This window comes from Lycium barbarum, chromosome 1, assembly GCF_019175385.1.
Source record: "Lycium barbarum isolate Lr01 chromosome 1, ASM1917538v2, whole genome shotgun sequence".
Taxonomy (NCBI): Eukaryota; Viridiplantae; Streptophyta; class Magnoliopsida; order Solanales; family Solanaceae; genus Lycium; species Lycium barbarum.
In genome coordinates, this window is record NC_083337.1 from 20,199,613 (window position 1) to 20,221,091 (window position 21,479).

General features: G+C 40.4%; 1 long non-coding RNA gene and 1 other non-coding gene across 2 annotated transcripts; both read left to right on the top strand.

Annotated features, from left to right (window-relative positions):
• The first annotated feature begins 484 nt into the window (after positions 1-484).
• On the top strand, positions 485-20,227 carry LOC132633488 (uncharacterized). The gene is made up of 3 exons (XR_009579666.1): positions 485-671; positions 1,116-1,189; positions 19,684-20,227. It is a non-coding gene; the product is annotated as an uncharacterized LOC132633488 (long non-coding RNA).
• On the top strand, positions 15,262-15,367 carry LOC132619158 (small nucleolar RNA R71). The gene has a single exon (XR_009574569.1). It is a non-coding gene; the product is annotated as a small nucleolar RNA R71 (small nucleolar RNA).
• Positions 20,228-21,479: the final 1,252 nt, after the last annotated feature.

Below are 21,479 nucleotides of genomic sequence, written 5' to 3' on the forward strand. Positions count from 1 at the left end.
TTACTTAAGCTAATTAAGGTCATCATTTGCAAAATTAGTCTGATTGTTTGATTAGGCTAAGGTTGGCCATAATTGAAATAGCCAAATCCATGGTTTAAATTTTACTGAGGTCATTTTGCAATTCGGGTTCAATTGGTCATTTGTTTTAATTTGGTCATAATCGAAAGTTCGATTAATGACATCATCGCAAATGGGGTTATTTAATTATTGTATATCTGCCCCCATAGACATATATACATAGATATACACCCGTGTATATATACATGGATATACACCCGTGTATATCTATGTATATATATATATATACATGTGATATGTGTATATCACATGTATATATGTATATTATAAACCAGGCTCCTCTTTTTCTCCTTACAATTCTCGGACCAAGCCCAGTCCATAAGGACCGACTTGGCCCATCTCAGCAAGTAAAGGAGGGGGTAATACCCCTCCTCTTTCATTTTTCATACCAAACACCACCCTTAAACACATATTTTCTCCCTCTCCCAAAAAAAAACCCTAGCCGCCTCTACCATGTTGTCTTTCTCTCCTCGTCACCTAGCTAAAAATGGCAACGAATCAGATGTGCGTAGCTTTTAGCAGGTTGGCTCAACCAATTTGAGGAAAGCATTAAATGCTTACCTAGTTTCCACCGTGATTCAACCACAAACACGGTATAACCCTTCCCCTCTCAATATTTCTTTGCTTTTATGATTATCAAACGGTCAAAACTCTGTAAATCCTTAATGGGTTTTGTTTGAATTCGTGGATTTTAATTGGTTCACATTGAACTGAGTGGATTGACCACTTTTGGGTCAGATCTGGCCCTTGATACATTTAATTTCCTTAATCTTAGCCTTTGGTTGTGGTGTGAGGAGCTAATTCTCCGAAATTGGCATTGTCCCACATTGAAATCGGTTTAGGGTTTGGGATTTTAGGGGTTTCTATAAAAACGACCCCAAACCACATTGTTGGATAGACTTTACATCTTGCCAATTGCAATATTGTTTGCATACTCGAAATACCTAAGTTTTTGAGCATTTTATTGCTAAAGCTTTAAGAGTTCGAGTTTAATCTAAATTTTAAAGTATTTTTCTGTTCTTTGTGTGAGTTTGTAGTTGTGTATTTGGGGGATCAAGGAGGAAACAAGGTCTTCAAGTTTGAATCTCGATCCAGTCTGCATTCAAAAGAGGTAATCCTCTTTCCTTTTTTATTTCTGTAGTATTTGACTTTTTTAATTGTTTTTTTTTGTTAATTATGTGTCTAGTTTTTTATTAACTACGTGAATAACATGTTTATTAGTTGAGTTTTAGTTTGAATAGATATATGTTAGCTTAGCATTGTGTACTATGCCTAGTCTTGTTAGCCTTAAGTTCCTGCTGTGTGGCCTAAACATGATTAGTGTGCAGTTTATATTAATCATTTAGGTATGATTTATATTTCTATTACTTAAATGTCGTAAGATTAGCTACATATTTGATTAATGTAGTGATGTATATGTTCGATATATGACCCTGTTTGGATATATATGTTGTATGAGTTCAGAAATATGTGAAAGAGCATTTTGTTCATGTGGTACTATTCATTTGGAGTTTGTTTAATTCTATGAGTGAGTAGTTTGTGATAAATATTGTGTTAGCCTTGATATCTTGTTAGTCAAACTGTTGTTGACAAATGCTTATATCTGAATAGCCTGTTTGGTAGTCTACATGATCTGTATATGATTTAGAGTCACTGATAGGTACCTGATATCCCATAACCTTGTCTAAGCATTTATAAACTGATTTCGGGTTAATGTAGTTTGGCAACTCAAAAATGGAGCTGTTTTAGAGGATTATGGGTGCTGCTGTATGTCTATATTGTTAAACCTTGATGTTAAATTGCATACATGTTTGTTTCAATCATCCTAACCTAAAACTAAGTCCATTAAGACTAGAAATGATAATTATTTGATTTGAATGATGAATCAGACTTTTGCATGCTCCCTTGGTGACTCTATCCAAACTATGAGGCTTGTGTCATTGGCTTGTGTGTTGATTCTGGTGTCGTGAGTCTTCCATTATGTTTTGAAAAAGGTTTAAAGTATTTTGACTCAGTTTTTTTCGGCATCTTTAAATCTATACTAGTGATTTGTGAATCCTGTGAGGATGTTTGAAGTCCCTCATTGATAAAGTATGTTAAATGTATGAGGTTTGACCCCTCTTTGCTAAACTGGAATCTTCTCATGCTTGCTTAATAAAACTGTATGAGCTAAATGGATGCACACCTTTGTCTAATGTTTTGTTTGAGCTTGTGTGAACGATAAAACTGTTATATCTTATTAGCATGCTAAAAAAGAAATGCCCAAAGAACTGTTACATGATCCAATACCAGGTCTAATGTCTATTTTGCTTATATTTATGCTCCAAAATGCCCATGTATGTTATCTAAGATACTGCACATTTGTCCCTCCCTATATGACTGTTTAGATGGAGCTAAACATGAGTAGTGAAGTATATATGAACTTTGGGGTATTAACACATGAGCATGAGAATTGAAAGACTCAATTGAAAAGATGTGTCACTTAGCATATCGGTGAATATGAGTGTGAATTACCTAGGACTAAGGAGAAGGAAGGAGAACCTTGAGTTTCTAGCTAACTCAGTTCAATTCCTCTATCCTAAGTTGCTGGGGTTCCCTTATAGGAATCCATGTCATGTGGGACTATCCTAATGATAAACAAACAAGTGATACTGTGTATCTGTGTTCTGGCTTTCTTCTTGGCTTGAAGTTGGTATTGAATGTTGCACCTCCAAAATTGCTCTATTTCTGCTAGCTTAGGACCTATTGTGTATTTTGATCTTATGTCTTATGTGCCATGTTTTGGCTCTGCTTGCTTCTGCCTGCATGAAATTTCGAAGCATTAAGCATGACTTCCTTTGTTGTTTCTATCCTAGCTGGTTGGTTTTCTTTATGCTATACCCAGTAATATACCAAGATATACAGGATATACTCACTTTTATATACATCCATTTTGACACCCAATTTTGTCCCGCCTTTCCTCCGAAACATTCTTTTGGGCTTCTAATATTTTGATAATTTAAGAATAATGATTAATATTTTAGTACAAAGTAGCTTCTATTAATATCGTCGTTTTCCATTATCCGACTATAGTCATCGGTTATTATCACTATTATTGCCGCCATCATTATTATGATTATTACTACTACTATTATAGTTATTATTGTATTGCCATCATTCAATATCATAATCGTCATGATCGCTTTTAGCATTTTATTTATCATCTTATGCAAATGCATCGCATTTATCTGGTTACTTATTTTCTAAACTTCATAAATATTATCACGCGATTATTACGTTATTGTGTAATCTTATTTAATAAATATGTCTTTTTATTAAGTAGTATTTTAGCACGCGTTAATTTTGGAAGCCTAAAGAAATATACGAAGGAAGGTATTTTCAGTCCAAGAACTGAGCCCAAAATTTTTTCTAAATAAAATCCCAAGGGTGTTTCAGCAATACAACCCATTGGTGATACGTTCAAATTACACCTATTAATGGTATAACGCGGACGTTGTCAAATATAGTAACCCAACGAGGTTGGGGTCGAATCCCACAGGGAATATAGTGTGAAAAGGTTACTAAAGTCGTAGATGCTAAGTTCTAGGTCTAATGTCTTAATCCGATAATTTGTGTAAAAGTTGGTTTATTTATGACTAGTTGCTAAATTATTGCTTTGGTGACTATTTATGGTAAAAAAAACTAAGGTTGTGTCCCCGTTAGATAGAGTGTATGATCATGGGTGTTGATCTTGATATACTTGTAATGGATCATTATATGAATGCACTTAATCTCTATGTGAATCTCTACTATTTCCCAATAAATAAAGATTATATCTTTCTATGATTTTCCCAAATATAAGAAAGTGATTATGAAGAACGATTAATCATGCCAAGTAAATTCCTCTTATTCCTAAGTGAATTTATTAAACAAAGTTTAAAGTTTTGAGTTCTTGTTAATTATTCTTACCAACCCTAATTATTTTTCCAAATAAATTTAGGGTTTATGGCTTTAATTAATGTTTGCAACCATTAATTATGAATGAAGAATGAAGAATAACTAAACCCTAATAATCCATTATTTGTATATCAATCACAAACCCAATCACAAAACACCCATCATTGGGTTCACAAACCTAGTAAGGGAATTTAGTTACTCATGACGAAGAACAAGAAATAAGAAATTGAAGAATTCATAATTGCTTACTTTGGAATGAAAAAGGAATTCGTAATACTTGAATTGATGTTTGAATCTTCAAAAACTAGAGAGAATTTGATATTCTAAGTCAAGAGACAACAATATAATGAATGCTCAATATTAAAACCCTACAATGACTATTTATAGGTTTTGAAATTACATAAGTTACAAATTTTGCACTTCAGTCCCGTCATGATGACATACGGTCCGTAAATCACTTTACGGACCGTAAAAATTGTTTACGCCCTCGTCGTCTTCTCAGCTGTGTGGAACTTAACCTTCCAAAATACGGACCGTAAAGTGGTTTACGGTCCGTAAACTTCTTGGTCGTCTTTCACTTTGCTAATCTAAGACTTTCTGCCAGACGCTTGAATGACTAAATACGTGATGGAATACGGACCGTAAACTGAAATACGGTCCGTAAACTGAGCTCGTAAATCACCATCTTCTCAGCTTGACTTTCTGTTTCTAAAATCCTTTAATACGACCACGGAATACGGCCCGTATTGTAGAATACGAGCTGTAAACCTCAATTTACGACCTGGTTCTGCATTTCAACTGCGATTGTGCCAAATTTGTTCCTTTACCTGAAAAACACTAAGAAACACGTAAAATCACATCGACTTGCTTAACAACAAGTAAAACTTATAGCCGAAAAGTATCGATTTTGGCGTAAAAATCACGCCACATCAACACCCCCAACTTAAAGTATTTGCTTGTCCTCAAGCAAGCCATACCACGCAACGACTCAATCTAACACCTAGATATCACAGAATAAAAATGTCTACATCGGTTTTGCCTCGGTACTTCTGGCATGCATGTTTTCTTTCAACTGACCACCCCAACTGTCTATTGTACAGCAATATTACACACTTTAAGAATGTTATGACTAACCATGACGCTTCAATACATGACATTACATTATCGAACATATTATCATGCATACAAACACTACTTTCGGCGGTCACTTTAGTTTGTTCAATTCTCATCCTTATGCCCTCACACAGACCAAAGAATGTCCCAACACACATATATACGACAAGAATGGGACTAAGATGAACGAGAAGAGAAAAACACTCAACACTCACAAAGAATTTATATTCACACATGCAAATACCATAGGCTTGCCCTTATTTTTTGTGTTCTCATCCTAGGCTCGTTCGGTTGTGATCACAATAGGACTTATTTCGGCTTGTAATGTAGGCTTAGGGACGGGTAGGATACTTTTTGGGTATTAGTGACTCACCCTCCTTGACACTACAACATCTCTTTTACCCTGATTCGCCTCTTTTCTTTCCAGCCCCTTCTTTCCTTTAACGTTTTCGACCTCGACGTGGTTTTATTCCTATCCAACTAGCAATTCTTTTTGTGTTTCAATTTCCTGGTTAATTTTTTTTTTTTTATATATATAGTATCAACTACCACATCGACTCTCTACTAGCAAATTTCACCACCCCCAACCTTTGTTCTCACATCTACTTCACATTTAATTTACCCCTATGTCTTTCCTTTAACGTTTTCGACCTCGATGTGGTTTTATTCCTATCCAACTAGCAATTCTTTTTGTGTTTCAATTTCCTGGTTTTTTTTTTTTTATATATATATATATATATAGTATCAACTACCACATCGATTCTCTACTAGCAAACTTCACCACCCCCAACCTTTGTTCTCACATCTACTTCACATTTAATTTACCCCTAACTTAGGCGTTTTGCCTCGTCTATCTAGTAGCATAAAGGAGGAAACGGGTGCGAAGGTGGATAATTTTCACAACGGGTGAGGTTTCAATCGGCTAGCCAAGAAAAAGGGTCAAAAAGGCTCAAAAGGGGAAGACTAGTGATATTTTCAGCTTTTGGTGAGGCTTATTTAGGCAAAGTAACTTATTAACAAAAAGAAAGCCTAAGATCATTTCACAACCAAACTAACTTTCGGATTTCAAACAACACTAACCGGGCAAGTTCTAGATTATACATGCGTGAATAGGACAAAACTAACAACTCACACACACATCGGCATAAGGATAATCATTTTTACACTTGTGGCCTCCTAAGTAGTCATTCATCACACACAATACCCCAATAATCACAATGGCATATAAAGAATCAATCATGTCAGACACTAACTGTTCTAAGTATGCATTTTTCAAAATTTCTGAGGGGTCCAAAATTTTCAACAAACCACAACACATGCCATCAGTTACAAAGTAACACCAAATAAGTCAAAATTATTCTACTCAACCTAAGCAACATCCTAAACATGCCAGTTTCAACAAAATAAACCCCCCTCAGGAAAAGAATTCTGGCAAAGAAAAGCCGAGGGGGTTCCTAAACACATATTTACGCTACCCTACTATCAATTAGTCCCACCCCCAACTAACAATCAAGCACTGTCTCAGTGCTTCAAATATAAGAACAAGGAAGCGAGAAAAAAAATACCTGAATGCTGTGAACATCTCATGGCTGGCCCGCCGTATCCGGCGGCTGACTTGAGGACTCTCCAGGTTGGCGCTGCGGCTCAACCAATGACTGAAAGATCGCCTGCTGTAGATCCTTCTTTTCAGTCTTTTTTAATCTCCTGGCCAACTCTTCCGGGTCCTCAGATGACTCACTGACCCTCTTTCCAGTACCCCGAACAAAGGGTTCAGCATCCTCCGTCTCCTCCTCAGAATCAAGCAAAACCAGCACCTTAAACGTAGTAGGCAAAATGGCCCGTGGTGCTGGTGCTGGTGTGGCTACCATCCCGTGCATCTTAAGTGCGTCAAGCTCCTTTTTCAGCTTCTCCAACTCACTCCTCAAAGAACTAGACTCCCCACCGGGTGCGGTCTGCTCTCGAGTCAATAATCTTGCCTCAAAGCTGTCTAGTCGAGCCTGATACACCTCGTGCTTTTTGTCAAACTCCTCACAGATCTCTGTGGTTGCCTCAGTGACCAATTGCTGCACTATCCTCGCCACCTTCGGCCTGAATTGTTGCAAGATTTTTCTACTTGCCTTTCGGTCCGCACCGCTTTGATTGCGATTTGGCTGTAGTTAGCAGGCCTGAAGTGCAGCAACCCCACCTCTGGATCAGCAGGCTCGGCTGTCGCAACAGCAGTGGCGGACCCCGAAGGAGGACCCTGTGTGGTCGGGGGTGGTGGTGGAGGTCTTGCTTCAGAAATACTAAGTGTGGCCGCAACATCCTGTACATGGATAGTATCCGAAACACCTATCGTGGGAACCTCAGGCCCAGTAGTAGCAGCACCAAACTGGGACCCTACTGGATCAATCCCATAAGCACGGCTCGGACTCAACTCTAACTGAGTGTCGTCGTCATCACCGGACTGATCCGCCTCCCGGTCCTTTTTGCTTACCGGCTTGTTTTTCCTCCAATCCCCTACATGTGCGGCTGTAATGGTACCATCCCACTCTGGAAGCAGAATTATTCTTGCCCGTTGACACAATGCCGTGATAAGGCACGGAAAGACCATGTTCTGGTTGGGCTTGTGTGCCCGGACATGCAGCTCCTCAGCTATCAGTTCCCCAATATCCATCGGGTATCTCGACATGAAGGAGGCAATAGTGACTGCCTGATTTGTGGAAAGGGTATTATCTGCCTTTGTTGGAGTGATCCTATACCGTAGCAAGGTCCACCAAAATTTGGCCTCTGTGGACAAACAACTTTTACTGATTTTGACCTTCCCGTCGTTAGTCCATTTCTGCTCATGTGGCTCAGATGCGATAAGTGATGCAGTCCATTCCCTGACGGATTTGTTGTCCTTCCTGTCTCGTTTGTCTAAGAACAGGCTCAGATCAGTAGGAGCCACAAAGTCATCACCAAACAGGACCCTGTTGATGGCTTTGGCGGAGATATCAACCCGGGAGTTTCGGACCGTCACATTTTCCAGCATTGGGATCTGATGCCAGGCAAGACTTGGCTTTTTCATCGACCTCATGACGGCCCCATAGGATGCATAGAACTCCCGCACAATATGTGGAGCATATTCTCCCTGCTCATGAGTGAATGCATCTAATTTGTATCCTTTGATGGTATCATCCAGCTGTGGGTGAGCTGAAATACCATCGAAAATCAGTCGTCGTTCTTCAAATATTTTCCTCGACAGCTGCCCACCAGTCTCAGACCCGGCCATCCCTTGGTCATGCAACTCCTTTGACCCCTTTACCGAGAACCGCAGCTTCTCCTCCTCCAGCCGTTTAGTCCTTACGACCAGCTTGCGACCCTTAGGTGGCGTACCATCAGCCGGATCACTGCCCTCACTCAACCCTGCTGAGTCACTCTCTGGCGGAGTTTGGGTGGTAGCCCCCCTGCTTGATGCTTCGGCGTCGGAATCCCCCTCTCCAGACTGGAGGCTTCCGACGTAGATTTGGACGGGGTCATAGGTGAAGGCTGTGACGTGATTGCCGCTGTGTCTTGGGTGGGGGCCCCCCTGACTTTTGGTGGTGGTATCACCTCGGCGTACTCGGATCCTGACTGTTCCCCTTCCGAACTGGAAGGTTCATCCATCAATCTTGAATCCGAGCGCGCCTTCTTTTTCTTGCTCGTGCCTGGGGCCCCCGCTTTGGTCGCTTTCCTTTTCTGACCCATTCCTGCAAAAGACACCACATATTAGTTACCATAGAACATCCAACCAAAGATAGGATCGGGTGACTGTGCACAACACATATGTTCTGCCTGTGGTCGTAAACACAAAAGACGGACCGTAAACTGGTTTACGGTCCGTAAAGTGTGATCGTAAACTGGGCAGTTTTCTTGTTGACCTTCTGTTCTTTCATTAAAACTTAAATACGGACCGTAAACTGAAATACGGTCTGTAAAGTTAGGTCGTGAACTGCTCTTTACTTGTGATAACATTCTGTTCATTCAGACACGTTTAAATACGGACCGTAAATTGTAATACGGTCCGTAAAGTGAAGTCGTGTTACGCACCACAGACAGACACACTTTTCGCTTTCAAAATTTCATTGCACATCGTGGTTTCACATTGTGTTCGGGGCTTAGGTTACTCAGACTTCACCCATTGTTTACCAATTTCCATAATTCCCACATAGTCAAGCCAATGGTGGGCAGACCAAAACTTCAAATTTTGAATTTTGGAGTATGGAATGCCCTCCAACCCATTTGGGTTTAATTAACAAATGACCCACCAGAATTTGAAAGAATTAAACATATTTTATCCCCCACAAGATCATTAACCATGGTATCAGCACTTAATTTCACAACCCAGTCTAAACAATCACTTACGACCAAGTTCAAGTTCATAGATAGAAAAGAAGAGTGGGGAGCATGAGTCATACCTTTCAAAGATGAATCAGACCACTAGAAGCACAGAATTGTAGTTCAACACTCCAATCACACACGAAATTAAACCTAAGGTAGAGGAAGATTTTGAATTCTTGGTGAGATGGGTCAGTTGGTGGATGGGGTTTGTGTATTTATTGTGGGTAGGAATAGGGAAGATGATGGCTTAATGTAGGAAGTAGTGGGGATGAACGGAAGTTGAAAAGGAAGTCGTGAAGATGGAGGGAGACGTGAAGGTGAGGAGAAATAATGGAGGGAAGTTGATGCGGTGATTGTTTGTATCTGCCCTATGGTTTAATTTGCGTGTTATTTAAACCACTTTTTTTTTTAATCTCTAAATACGGTCCGTAAAATAGTTTACGACCCGTATTTAGAGTGGTTATGATGGCAGAACATTGAAATGCTTCATGTTAGTTTACGATCAGGTTTACGGGCCGTATTGTGAAATACGGTCTGTCCTCCATGATCGTGAACTAGTATCTTCATTACAGTGCTCACTGTTTAGTCACATTGTTAAATACGCCCTGGTTTACGGGCCGTATTGTGAAATACGGTCCGTAAACGTCAGGCGTATTTTGCAATGTTGAGAAACAATGTCTTACAACTGAACTTACCTGCTTTTCAGCAGACTCTTTTCTGTGCTATATTCCTGCACCAAAACAACCATTACCCTATATGTAAAATCAAACAACAAAGAGAAATAAACATTACACTTGGGTTGCCTCCCAAGAAGCGCTTGATTTAACGTCGCTGCACGACGGTGGTGACCAATCACTCCTTCTCTTGGTACACCAGATCATTGTTCGTTCCGAGGTGTTTCAACCTGTAGCGATCAACAATCCTATCCTCCGAAACCATTCTGTGGTAGTGCTTCAATCTCTGCCCATTCACCTTAAATGTCCGAGTACCATCTCCGGACTTCAATTCAACCGCGCCATGGGGCGAGGCACCTACCACCTCAAACGGACCAGACCACCTAGATTTGAGCTTACCCGGTAGCAACTTCAGCCGAGAGTTAAACAGTAATACAGAGTCGTCTTTGTAGAACTCTCGCTTCAGAATCTTCTTGTCATGGTATTGCTTCATCCTTTCTTTATAGAGGGCTGCACTCTCATACGCCCGGTACCGAAATTCATCCATCTCATTTAATTGGAACAGCCGCAGCTTGGTTGTTCCTCCCAATCCATGTTCAGCTTCTTCAGCGCCCAAATCGCTTTGTGTTCAAGTTCAACCGGCAAGTGACAAGCTTTCCCGAATACAAGATTGAAGGGTGAAGTCCCAATTGGAGTCTTGAAGGCAATCCGGTATACCCATAGAGCATCATCGAGCTTGCGGGCCCAATCAGTTCTATTGGCATTCACTGTCTTTGCTAGAATACTTTTGATCTCCCTATTGGACACTTCAACCTGTCCACTTGTCTGAGGGTGATAAGGCATTGCCACCCTATGCTTTACACCATATTTCTCCATCAGTCCCGCGAACGCTTTATTGCCAAAGTGGGATCCACCATCGCTGATTATCGCCCTCGGAGTACCAAAACGAGTAAATATTTTCTTCTTATGGAACCCCATAACACTCTTGGCCTCATTATTGGGTAAAGCCACCGCTTCTACCCATTTTGACACATAATCCACAGCTACCAAGATGTATTTCATTCTACCAGAACTCACAAAAGGTCCCATAAATTCAATCCCCTAGACATCAAACACTTCCACCTCCATAACAGAATTCATAGGCATCTCTTGCCTTCTGCCGATATTCCCTTGCCTTTGACATTGATCACAGGACCGCACCAAAAGATTAGCATCATGAAAAATAGTCGGCCAGTAATACCCGCACTCAAGTACCTTGGCTGTAGTCCGGTTTCCATTATGATGACCCCCAACAGGAGAGTCATGGCATGCCTTTAGAATTGCCATCACTTCACTTTCCGGAACACAACGCCGAATGATGTTATCAGCGCATGTTCGGAACAAATAAGGCTCATCCCAATAGTACTGCCAAGCATCCCGCGAGAATTTCTTCTTTTGATAAGTTTTGATATCATCGGGAACTATACCTGTCACCAAATAATTGGAAATATCGGCATACCAAGGTGCTACCTCCATCGACACTGCCAACACCCTTTCATCTGGAAAAGCATCATCGATATCAAGTTCATCAGAAGGTCTCCCAGCTTCTTTAAGCCGAGAGAGATGGTCAGCCACCTGGTTTTCAGTACCCTTTCGGTCTTTTACCTCAAAATCGAACTCTTGCAGCAATAGCACCCATCTGATCAGTCGTGGCTTTGCTTCCTTCTTTGACATGAGGTATCTCAAGGCTGCATGATCAGTATAAACCACAACTTTGGACCCCAACAAGTAGGCCCGAAATTTTTCGAAGGCAAACACAATGGCAAGCAGCTCTTGCTCCGTCACTGTGTAATTCATCTGTGCAGCATTCAGCGTTCTGCTAGCATAATAGATCGGGTGCATAATTTTATTGTGTCTCTGCCCAAGCACTGCACCTATTGCAAAACCACTAGCATCACACATCAGTTCAAATGGTAGGGACCAGTCAGGAGCAACAATAATAGGAGAACTAGTGAGACGCTCTTTTAATTCCTCAAACGCCTTCTGGCATTTTTCATCAAACACAAATTTAGCCTTTTTTTCAAGAAGATTGCACAAGGGATTTGCAACTTTAGAGAAATCTTTGATGAAGCGCCTGTAGAACCCAGCATGTCCCAAGAAACTCCGGACACCTTTGACTGAGATAGGTGGAGGAAGCTTTGAAATCACATCAATTTTTGCTTGATCGACCTCGATCCCCTTTTCAGAGATTTTGTGACCGAGGATGATTCCTTCCTTCACCATAAAATGGCATTTCTCCCAATTCAGCACCAGATTGGTCTCCTCACACTTTTCAGCACTTGACCCAGATGGCCAAGACAATCTTCAAATGAGTCACCCACCACGGAAAAATCATCCATGAACACCTCCAAGAAATACTCCACCATGTCGGAGAAAATTGACATCATGCACCTCTGAAAAGTGGCTGGTGCATTACACAACCCAAAAGGCATCCGGCTAAATGCAAATGTCCCATAAGGACAAGTGAAAGTGATCTTCTCCTGATCTTCCAAAGCAATTTTGATCTGGTTGTATCCCGAATAGCCATCGAGGAAACAATAGTAAGAACGCCCTGCTAACCTGTCAAGCATCTGATCAATGAAGGGCATAGGAAAGTGGTCCTTGCAAGTGGCGGTATTGAGCTTGTGGTAATCCATGCAAACTCTCCATCCGGTGACAGTTCTGGTCGGGATCAACTCATTCTTGGCATTCGGCACAACAGTGATACCGCCTTTCTTAGGAATACATTGGACCGGGCTCACCCATTTACTATCAGCAATCGGGAAAACCACACCTGCATCTAGCCATTTGATGATCTCTTTCTTGACTACCTCTTGCATATTCTCATTTAGTCGCCTCTGATGCTCTACATTGGGTTTGCTGCCCTCCTCCAACTGAATTTTGTGCTCACAGATTCCAGATGGGATACCTCGAATATCTGCTATGGTCCAACCAATAGCACGCCTATACTCCCTCAACACCTTCAAAAGCTGCATACTCTGCTCCTCAGTCAATAAGGCTGAAACAATCACCGGTAATGTATTGTCGGGACCAAGGAACTCATATTTCAGGTGAGATGGGAGCTGCTTAAGCTCCAACTTAGGTGGCACAATGATCGAAGGCTTTGCTGGAGGAGTTGTTCTATTTTCCAGATCAAGACTCAGCTTCTTTGGGTGGTATGTATATGAGCCCAACCCAACAAGTGAATTAACTGTCTCCTCATAGCCTTCCATGTCTTCAGCATCGAAATTCATTAGAATACCAGCTAAAGCCTCACCCAAACTCTCTTCTTCCATCTTGAACTCCATCGCTTCATCAACAACATCGAATGAATCAATTACCGAAATACTCTCGTAAGCACTTGGTAACTTCATCCCTTTGCTAGCCTGAAAAGTCACTTCTTCATTGTTGACTCGGAACTTGATTTCATTTTTCTCCAAATCCATCAAAGCCCTCCCTGTAGCAAGGAAAGGTCTACCCAGAATGATAGGAATGTCCCGATCAACAGCACAGTCAAGAATCACAAAATCAGCGGGCAACAAAAATTCACCAACCCGCACAATTACATCATCAACCACCCCAACAGGTCTTTTGATAGACCTATCAGCCATCTGCAATCTCATCGTAGTCAGCCATGGCATCCCCAAACCTGATTGCTTATATATAGCAAGGGGCATCAAATTTATACTCGCCCCATTATCACACAAAGCGCGAGCAAAATCATGGGGCCCAATAGAACATGGAATGGTGAACGCCCCAGGATCTCCCTTTTTCTGAACAGTTATGGTTGAGATAATGGAACTCACAGTGTGAGTCAAACTCACAGTTTCATGTTGAACCGTCTTCTTCTTAGTCAGCAACTCCTTCAAATATTTCGCAAAACCGGGCATCTCCTTGACAGCTTCCAAGAAAGGAAAATTCAGAGATAACTGCTTCAGCTGATCATAATACTTCTCAAACTTAGCATCTTCATTCTTCTTTACCAACCTCTGAGGAAAAGGAGGTTTAGATTTGAAAAGTTGTGTCAAAGGGCGGAGAGCCCCTTTTACAGCCTGCTTGCTTGTGTTATCAGCTTCCCTAGCCATCTCTGGAATCTCAGCATCCTTCTCGTTAGTAGGAGTCTCATCAGCAATAATGGGTGCTTCAGACTGCACCTCATTCTCTTCATCTATCGGCTCAAGATCAATCACCTTCTCAGCAGCCCCCTGTATTGTTTTACCACTTCTAGTAGTGATGGAAAATGCACGGTCTATACCGCCTCCCCCATTCTTGGGATTTGGAATAATGTCACTTGGAAGTCCTCCCTTTTTAGGGGGTGCTGCTCTCTAGAAATATCCCTCATCTGCGACTCAAGCTTCTGAATAGCCACTGTATGAGAACCCACTATTTCTGTCAGCCTAGATAAAGTCTTTTCAGACTAAGATTGATTTGCTAGAATCTTCTCAAGCATTGCTTCAACTTTCGAACTACCCTGCTCTGATGACTGCCCTTTCGGTGGTATATAAGGATTAGAACTCTTGTTCCCAAAATTGTTGTTGTTGGTGTAGCTCCCTTGGTTCGCACCACCATAGTTATTGTTGTAGTTCCCAGAGTTGTTGTAAGTACCTTGACCTTGCTGAGGTCTCCATTGATTCTGATTTTGATAGCCACCTTGGTAATTCTGTCTTTGATAACCCCCTTGAGAGTTATTAACATAATTGGCATCTTCAACCTGCATGGGTGGCCCATCAAGGAATGGACCATCATGAGCATGGTACATCCCTTTGGCAAAACTACATCATCCTCACAAACATTTACTTTTTTGATCTGAGATTCATCGAACTTCTTCGTCAGCAAGGAAATATTTCTTGCAAGCTCTGCCAATATTTGCTGGGTATCCTGATTTTCCTTCACTATATTCTGGAGCATAGCACTACCATATGGTACCACTTCAGCATTGTTTGAGTGCCAAGCCTGATTATGAGCTGTCAGTTTGTTAAGTATGGTGGTCACTCGTCGAAAGGTCTTGTTCATAAAACACCCATCAGCTGCATTGTTAGCTACTGACTGTGTCACTGGATCTAACCCTATGTAGAACTTCTCCATCAATATATTTTCCGGAAAACCATGATTCAGGCTCTTCTGCAAATACTCTTTGAACCTCTCCCAGGCTTCATATAGTTTTTCCCCCGGTCGCTGCTTGAATTCATATATCTTGTCGCGAATCTCAGCCTTCTTGCTAGGGGGGGTACCACTTTGTAAGAAAAACAGCTACCATTTCTGCCCATGAAGTAATCGAATTTTGGGGCAGCTTATCGAACCATGTTCTTGCCTCCCCAACTAAGGAATATTTGAATAACCTCAACCGAATAGCATCTTGTGGAACATTGTTCTGGATGTGATTAGCACACACATCCACAAAATTCTGCACATGACGTTGAGGGTCATTCTCGGTAGAGTTCCGAAAGTATCACTCAAGTTTCAACAGCTGGTATAAAGATGAGTCAATTTTCACTGTAGCAGCTCCAACTCGAGGTTGAACAATAGCAGATGCATAGTCCTCCTCTTGAACAAGTTCAGCAAAAATATTCTCATCATCAGATTCATTCGCCTGATTGTTTAACCGATTCACCTGATTAGCAGCACACTGATTCTGCTAATTTTGATTCATGTTCACCTAGTTTACACAGAGTAGAAAACAAGGTGTGATGGAATAAGCAAAAGACTTTAATCAAAGTAAAAACTATTTAGTAATTTCAAAACCCTATTCCCCGGCAACGGCGCCAAAATTTGATACGCTCAAATTACACCTATTAATGGTATAACGCGGACGTTGTCAAATATAGTAACCCAACGAGGTTGGGGTCGAATCCCACAAGGAATATGGTGTGAGAAAGTTACTAAAGTCGTAGATGCTAAGTTCTAGGTCTAATGTCTTAATCCGATAATTTGTGTAAAAGTTGGTTTTTCTATGACTAGTTGCTAAATTATTGCTTTGGTGACTATTTATGGTAAAAAAAACTAAGGTTGTGTCCCCGTTAGATAGAGTGTATGATCATGGGTATTGATCTTGATATACTTGTAATGGATCATTATATGAATGCACTTAATCTCTATGTGAATCTCTATTATTTCCCAATAAATAATGATTATATCTTTCTATGATTTTCCCAAATATAAGAAAGTGATTATGAAGAACGATTAATCATGCCAAGTAAATTCCTCTTATTCCTAAGTGAATTTATTAAACAAAGTTTAAAGCTTTGAGTTCTTGTTAATTATTCTTACCAACCCTAATTATTTTTCCAAATAAATTTAGGGTTTATGGCTTTAATCAATGTTTGCAACCATTAATTATGAATGAAGAATGAAGAATAAGTAAACCCTAATAATCAATTATTTGTATATCAATCACAAACCAAATCACAAAACACCCATCATTGGGTTCACAACCCTAGTAAGGGAATTTAGTTACTCATGACGAAGAACAAGAAATAAGAAATTGAAGAATTCATAATTGCCTACTTTGGAATGAAAAAGGAATTCGTAATACTTGAATTGATGTTTGAATCTTCAAAAACTAGAGAGAATTTAATATTCTAAGTCAAGAGACAACAATATAATGAATGCTCAATATTAAAACCCTACAATGACTATTTATAGGTTTCGAAATTACATAAGTTACAGATTTTGCACTTCAGTCTCGTCATGATGAAATACGGTCCGTAAATCACTTTACGGACCGTAAAAATGGTTTACGCCCTCGTCGTCTTCTCAGCTGTGTGGAACTTAACCTTCCAAAATACGGACCTTATTACAATTTACAGTCCGTAAACTTCTTGGTCGTCTTTCACTTTGCTAATCTCAGACTTTTTGCCAGACGCTTGAATGACTAAATACGTGATGGAATACGAACCATAAACTGAAATACGGTCCGTAAACTGAGCTCGTAAATCACCATCTTCTTAGCTTGACTTTCTGTTTCTATAATCCTTTAATACGACCACGGAATACGGCCCGTATTGTATAATACGAGCCGTAAACCTCAATTTACGACCTGGTTCTTCACTTCAACTGCGATTGTGCCAAATCTGTTCCTTTACCTGAAAAACACTAAGAAACAAGTAAAATCACATCGACTTGCTTAACAACAAGTAAAACTTATAGCCGAAAAGTATCGATTTTGGCGTAAAAATCACGCCACATCAATTGGCTATCCAAATCCGAGCCCAATCAATCCATGTTAACGTCCAACCCAAATAATAACCAGTCCACTAACCCTTTAAGCCAACCAGACCTGCCCATTTCCTTATTCATCTTCGAAAACCTATGTTATATCCCGTATTTTGTACATTCGGATATTTCAAGAGAACCACAACAAGTTAAGGGCAAGACTATTTTCCAAAGTTATTTTAATATACAAGTTGTTTATTAGTATGGAAATGTTGAGAAAGGCTAAGGGTAAAAAGGAAAATTCACAAGGTGGTTCATGGTAATATTGAGGAAGGCTAGGGACAAAAAGAGACTTTCACAAAACCTTCAAGAAGGTTCATGAAAGGGCCAGTTTGGCCGTGTGAGTTGTGGGTGTGGACCCTACCCCATGGCTTGGCCAATTTCTTCAAGCCACAAGTGGGGACATGTGTGCACTTGATATTTGTAGAAAACTAAGTATATATATATGAGAGATGGCCAATTCATCTATCATTTTAACATAAGAAAACTTGGAATGAAAGAAGAGAAGAAGAAGAAGGAGCATTCGGCCAAGCTAGTCGAATTGGAGGCTACAAAGGTTGATCAAGAAAAATTATTTTCTTCTAGTATTTCAACCGATTGGAACGTCCCTAACAACGTGGAGTGGTTGTTGGAGTAAGCCAAGTATTTATTTGAGTGATCTACAAACCCTAGCCAAGTTAAGAAGTGAAGTGAGAAAGGTAATGTCTAATCTTCTTTTACATGTGTCATAGATGATATGTACATGTTGGAGTGCGTAGAAATGGACGAAATTCATGAAATATGTGTGTGTAAGTGATGGCCGAATAAGGGTGGTGGTTTGTAGATATGATGAATTGATTTTATTTAGTATTTTGATTGTTATAGTTGCGGATTCCATGATGAAAATGAAGGTTTGATGACTTGAAATGAAGTTGTAATCGTTATGGGATTGTTGTAGACGTTAATGTTCCGTTATAATGATTTCTTATGTTTGCATGAATGATATTGTTAACGTGTGGTTGTTATATTTCATGAATTTGGAAGGAAAGAATGTGTTGTTGTTGGTTATGTTGAGTTGAGAGGATTCGGGAGGTGTTGTATATTGTTTGGGCCGTTTTGAACATTGCGTGGATTGTTAAAGTGTTCTTGAGTCTTGTTTGGAAGCTCTCGGGCTAGTGCTTAAATGCGTAAGTATTGATGTTGGCTTGATTATATGTGGTTGAGTTGAATATAAATGAAATGCCGTCGAATTGTGTAGAAAGGTTGCTAGTGTTCGAATGCATTTTGAATTAATTGTTGAGGTTGGAGATATGATTGTTGGTATGGTTGTTGATAATTTGGCCGAGTTGGATTCTCGGTGTTGGTTGTAGTTACAGGGGAAATGGTGCCGAAATTTTTGTAGATAAAGTGTTAGTTTAGAATTGGATTCTTAAGTAGCTATAGCTAATGTTTGGTATTTACTAACATTGTTGTAGATTTTGGAAAAGCCGAGACTTAAGTTCGGATTAGCTTAGGAAGCGGACAAGGTATGTAAGGCTTACCCTTTCTTTCTTTTGGCATGTCCTAGAGCTAAGTAAGGTATGACACGCACCTTAGGGTAACTCTACTCTTTGATTCTGAGCCTGTTTATGATTCTTATTCATTTCTTGTCATGAGCATGCTTAGTATAGTTGAGTTCATTGTATGATTAATTAACGAATAAGCATAAAGAGTTTCTGTTCCTAAAAGAGTTCTGTAAGTTTTAATGTCCCTAACTTTAGTAGACGGTCTCAGATTGCTTTGAAACGTTCGTAAATATTTTTGTACTAAAATGTCCATAACTTTCTTACACTAAACCGGATTGACTCGAATCGTGTTTATGATCCTCCAGTGTCGGTTTGTGTGCTTATCTATCGAGTCTTAAAAATTGTTTTATGTGCATATAGTTTCTCACTACTCTGCTCGTGCATGCCTCAATGCATCTTTCACTGAGTCTCGGGCCAGGACACGTTCTCGTGCGTACTCCACTGCATTGTTCACCGAGTCCCTCACTTGTGGGCCGGGACACATTATGCATATATGATATATGATGATGACATGCATGAATTTACTCACCGCGCCCCTCACTAGAGGGCCGGGGCACGTTATATGCATATATGATATATGATGTTGACATACATGATTTTCATTTCAAAAGGCAAGTGCATTGATGTTTTTTTTTTAAATTCATGTTTGTTTTTGGTAAATCTCTGTTTCAGTTATGATCCTCTTTACTGTATTTCATGCCTTACATGCTCAGTACATATTCCGTACTGACCCCCTTTCCTCGGGGGCTGCGTTTCATGCCATGCAGGTACATACAGACAAGTAGAAGACATTGCTAGAAGATGTTCCAGCGGGATTGGTGTGCTCCAGTTCTTTCCGGAGTATTGCCGAGTCAGGGTATACATGTTTTGATTTTCTTGATTGATGTTAGAGACTTTGCAGACAGGGTCATGTATATGGAAAGTCAGTCTTGTAAGCGGCTCTGTAAGCCGACGTACCATTATGCATTATGTTACAAGTCCTATATGATTACAGATTTTACTTGAATTGATAGCCACGAAAAGAATGGTTTTGATCAGTTTTCATTATGCATTTCATTTGTAACTTAAGAGTCCAGTAAGGTTAGGAACATGACGAGAGCTAAAGGTGTTCGCTCGGCTCCGTGTATGGGGTCGGGTGCCCATCACACCCTAGCGAGATTAGGGTGTGAAAAAGTGTATCAGAGCAGGTCGTCCTAGGGGTTGTCTGCAAAGTCGTGTCCAGTAGAGTCCTGTTTATGGGTGTGAAGCCGGCTACATTTATAAACAGGAGGCTGCAGGGCATCTTGGGATTGTTGACCTTCTTTCTGTCTTAGATCGTGCGATAGAGCCAAGTCATAGGCAATGGGATTCCTGGCACTAACCCTTGATTTTAGCAAACGCACAGTATCGATGGGGGAAGGTGAGTGATGATATGGAAAGTCACAAGGGTAAGTTTTGGTATTTTCATTCTTTTACCTGGAATTGGAAGCTCTGGGTGGCTGGGATATGTCGTATACATATGTATGCCCTGTGAGGCATTGTTGATGTTTGCTGCATGCAGATTCTGAATAGTAAGAATTGTAAAGGAAATTCTGCCTAAATTGTAAAGGAAATTCTACCAGAATTGTCCAAAATCAGGTCATTTAATTTGGTATACCTACCGGGACGAAGCATGGAAAGGAAATATCGTAAATAGACCATAAGTGAGGTGCGTTGTTTTAGAGGGGTTATGGACTTGGCATGGCATGAAGAACAATTGCGAGAAAGATGATTAGCAGTCCGAAGGATTAAAATGGGTCACATTCGAGATTTAGTAGGAGCAAGGTCTGTTGGAGGATTCAGGGAAAGTCGACAATCAGTTTTGTCGTAGATTATTATATAAGAGGGTTGAGCGGAAGTCCAAAGAGGTGGATAATCGAGTATTCATAGGTAACGGCGACGAAGGTGTGTTCCCTACCATCAGGAATCTGGAAATCCAGGGTGAAAGGTAGCCATACACACAGGTGAATATTGGGGATTGAGAAGGCTAAAATAGTAAATGTTAAAGGAGAGAGATGCGTTACGAGAGTGCCTCGGAATCTGTAAGACTTCGACTTGCTCCAGATCATGTAATGAAGGTCATGCAGAGAGGTAGATACGATTATATCAGCATTAATGCACCGGATTTCATCAAAGCTTCGAGGTTAAGCGTGCTAAGGTGAGTGAAATATTAGGATGGGTGACCCCCTGGGAAGTGTACAAGAAATCCTATAGATTTAGACATAAGAGACAAATGAGAACCTAGAGTAGCCTAAGGGAAACTAGAGTATACGGGATGGTTCGAGACCATAAGAGGTCGCGTAGGACGAGGCAGACTAGACTGGTGAAGAGACAGAGAGTGCATCACAGCTCTGGAATTAGGATGAGTTCGAATAGCGTTTGGAAGAATTTTGTAGGCGAGACGGTAGTAATTATAGATACATATATATATGAATGCGAATGATATCCCACATGCGATTGTATCGGTAGGCATGTGTGTCCCAACAACCGGTGTTACGGTGTGGAAAGCATCAATCGAGCAAGGGTACCGAAGTTCAAGTGACAG